Source organism: Gracilinanus agilis, chromosome 4 (genome assembly GCF_016433145.1).
Source record: "Gracilinanus agilis isolate LMUSP501 chromosome 4, AgileGrace, whole genome shotgun sequence".
In the NCBI taxonomy this organism is placed as follows: domain Eukaryota; kingdom Metazoa; phylum Chordata; class Mammalia; order Didelphimorphia; family Didelphidae; genus Gracilinanus; species Gracilinanus agilis.
The window spans coordinates 271,608,306-271,612,197 of record NC_058133.1 but is presented as its reverse complement, the minus strand read 5'-3'; the positions used below and the strand labels follow the sequence as shown (position 1 = coordinate 271,612,197).

General features: G+C 38.4%; 1 non-coding gene across 1 annotated transcript; it reads left to right on the top strand.

The window, feature by feature from the left end:
* Positions 1–1,948: 1,948 nt before the first annotated feature.
* LOC123248082 lies at positions 1,949–2,055 on the top strand. The gene has a single exon (XR_006506188.1). It is a non-coding gene; the product is annotated as a U6 spliceosomal RNA (small nuclear RNA).
* Positions 2,056–3,892: the final 1,837 nt, after the last annotated feature.

Sequence of the window (3,892 nt, the reverse complement as noted above, 5' to 3'; positions counted from 1 at the left end):
CTTGGGGGCTACCTCATGGATAATCCTAAATTTGAGAGTATTTAAAGCTACATATTTTCTGAGTATGAGAGATGGTCATTGGCTACAGAAAGAAATATAAAGGAAAGTTCTGCCATCAGGAGGAACCACAGCTGAAGGATTAGCTGTACTTTATAGGACTAGGAGATCGCAATCTTGCCAGCTAACCATGAGAGAGATATGAGTTACCCATTCAGTGCAGAAAAAAGATAAGCAAGAACATCAGTGTAAAATGTCTTTATCTTTAAAAATTTTTTTAACCCTTTAACCCTTACCTTCTGTCTTTAAAAAAAATTTTTTTTCTTTTTTTTTTTTTAAACCCTTAACTTCTGTTTATTGGCTCCTAGGTGGAAGAGTGGTAAGAGTGGGCAATGGGGGTCAAGTGACTTGCCCAGGGTCACACAGCTGGGAAGTGTCTGAGGCCGGATTTGAACCTAGGACCTCCCATCTCTAGGCCTGATTCTCAATCCACTGAGCTACCCAGCTGCACCCCCCTTACCTTCTGTCTTAATATCAATTCAAAGTCAGAAGAGTGGCAAGGGCTAGGCAATCAGGATTAAGTGACTTGTCCAAGGTCACACAGTTAAGCAGTGTCTGAGGCTGGATTTGAACTTAGGTGCTCCCAACTCCAGGTCTGTTGTTCTATCCTCTATTTTATCTTCTGGGGCAATATAATTAGTGAATCTTTTGAGTACTTTATATTTTCTATAGTTCTCTGCATTTAGGAGTCCTTCTTATATAAATAACAATGACTAGAATTTATATAGCTTCTACTTTGTGCCAGGCACTGTGCTAAGCACCTTACAAATATTCTCCCATTTGGTTCTTACCATACCTCTGGGAGGCAGCTGCTAGCTGGTGCTAGGGTGAGGGGAAATAAATATTTGATACTCTACACACAGCACCTTTTCAGGAGAGAACCACAGGTTGAAAAACCTTAGACATGACACATGCCTAATCTGAGTTTTAGAAATTTCTCTTGAGGTTGCTTTAAAAATAGAACCAAAGAGAGAACCTGAACAGTTTGGTATTCAGGCTCCAGGATGGGTCCTGAATCTGTGTGAGCACAAAGTTATTTGGAGATTTCTGGGACATGGGGTGACATTAACAGGCATTTCCAGAAATGTTTTCCCTTCTGGTCTTATATTCTTAGGATCCCTAATTCCCTTCAAAGCTAAGCTCAGATGGCGTCTGAGGCTCTTCTGGATCCTCCTAGTTTTTAGTGTCTCTCAAATTATTTTGTATCTTATTCTGTATATATTTTGTGTTTGTAAAACTATGTAAATGTTGTGTACCATCTTCCCTCCACCCTCTACTAAGTACAATATAAGATTTCTGAAGACAGAGACTCTTTAATTTTTGTTTATCTCCAGGACATGGAAAATAGTAGGAACTTAAATGCTCATTGAAGAGAAAAAAGGAAGGAAGGAAAGAGGGAAGGAAGGAAGGAAGGAAGAAAGGAAGGAAGGAAGGAAGGAAAGGAGAAAAGACAATGGAGGAGGGACAGGAAGAAAGGAGGGATGGGAGGAAGAAGGACAGTTTGAAAGCAGTGGAAGAGAGAGCAGCTAGATGGCTCAGCAGATTGAGAGCCAGGCCTAGATAGAGGAGGCCTAGGTTTAGAATTTGGTCTCAGACTCTTCCTAACTCCATGACCCTGGGCAAGTCACTTAACTAACTAGGAATAACAGAAACAATAGGGATTGACTATGATAGTTTTGGAAAGATACCTCCAACTTCTCAGGGGATACTCTTAGATCAATGAAGGTAAAATGTAGTCTTGTTCTGGGAACTTGACTTTCCAGCAAGAATGAAAGTTGAGATGAGAATTCATAGAGCTTATATAACTACCATAGGATTTCCCTAATGTGGGTTGGGGTTGCTAGGTGGTGCAGTGGATTCTACCAGGCTTGAAATCAAGACGATTCATCTTGTGCTCGCTTTGGTAGCATAAATACTAAAATTGAAACAATACAGAGAAGATTAGCATGGCCCCTGTGCAAGGATGACATGCCAATTCATGAAGCATTCCATATATTTAAGCAAGAAATAGAAAATATCACAAAATGTAAAACAAATAATTTTGATTACATTAAACTAAAAAGGTTTAGTACAAACAAAATCAACACAACTAAAATTAGTAGAGAAGCGACAAATTGGGAAAAAATCTTTATAGCAAAAACCTTTAACAAAGGGCTAATTTCTCAAATATATAAGGAGCTAAAGCAATTGTACAAAAAATCAAGCCATTCCCCAATTGACAAATGGACAAGGGACATAAATAGGCAGTTTTCAGATAAAGAAATCAAAACTATCAACAAGCACATGAAAAAGTGTTAAATCCCTTATAATTAGAGAAATGCAAATCAAAACAATTCTTATGTACCACTTCACACATTGCAGATTGGCTAATATGAGAGCAAAGGAAAGTAATAAATGTTGGAGAGGATGTGGCAAAATTGGGACACTAATGCACTGTTGGTGGAGTTGTGAATTGGTTCAACCATTCTGGAAGGCAATTTGGAATTATGCCCAAAGGGTATTAAAAGAATGCCTGCCCTTTGATCCAGCCATACCACTGCTGGGTTTGTATCCCAAAGAGATAATAAGGAAAAAGACTTGTACAAAAATATTTATAGCTGTGCTCTTTGTGGTGGCAAAAAATTGGAAAATGAGGGGATGTATTTTGATTGGGGGATGACTAAATAAATTGTGGTATATGTCAGTGATGGAATACTGTTGTGTTGAAAGGAATAATGAACTAGCAGAATTCCATGTGAACTGGAACAATCCCCAGGAATTGATGCAGAGTGAAAGGAGCAGAACCTGGAGTATGTTGTACACAAAAACTGATACACTATGGCACAATTGAACATAGTGGACTTCTCTACTAACAGCAATGCAGTGATACAGGACAATTCTGAGGGACTTATGAGAAAGAACACTATCAACATTTGGAGAAAGGACTGTGGGAGCAGAAACACAGAAGAAATTTCCTTGATCACATGGTTTGATGGGGATGTAGACTCTAAATCAGTGGTTCTCAAACTTTTTTGGCCTACCACCCCCTTTCCAAAAAATATTACTTAGTGCCCCCTGGAAATTATGAAACTATTTATTGAACTCAGAATAGAATATAATACAAAAAAAGTGTGGCCATCACCACCTCCCTGGATTGCTGCAGCACCCACCAGGGGGTGGTAGCGCCCACTTTGGGAATCACTATTCTAAATGATCACTGTACTGCAAATATTAATAATATGGAAATGGGTCTTGATCAATGATACATGTAAACCCCACTTGAATTGCTTGTTGGCAATGGGATGGAGGAGGAGAGGGAAAGAATATGAATCATGTAACTATGGAAAAATATTCTAATTAAATTAATTAATTAACTAATTGAATTAAAAAAAAAAAAAGAAAACTCATCTTCATGAGTTCAAATCTGGCCTTAGACACTTCCTAGATTTGTGACCCTGGGCAAGTCACAACCTAGTTTGCCTCATTTCCTTATTCATAAAATGAGCTGGAGAAGGAAATGGTAAACCACTCCAGTATCTTTGCCAAGAAAACCTCAAAATGGAGCCACAAAGTATTGGATGTGACCCAAACACAGAATACCAAAAATGTGAGTTATTGGGTCCTCTCCTTTAGTGATTTGGTCTACTGATGGGGAGTAGGGAGATTTAATTCAATTCTACAAAGGCATACTCATTCCTTCAGTAATCTGTTCTAAAATGTAAAAATAAAAAAATACGTTAAAAGCAGATATTCCTTATCCCTTTTCCCTTCTCAGCTTTAGGATGTTTCTAGAAGAACCAAAATTCACAGAAACTCAAATGCTACCTGGTCTGTCATCTAAGTCAAAATGCCCCAT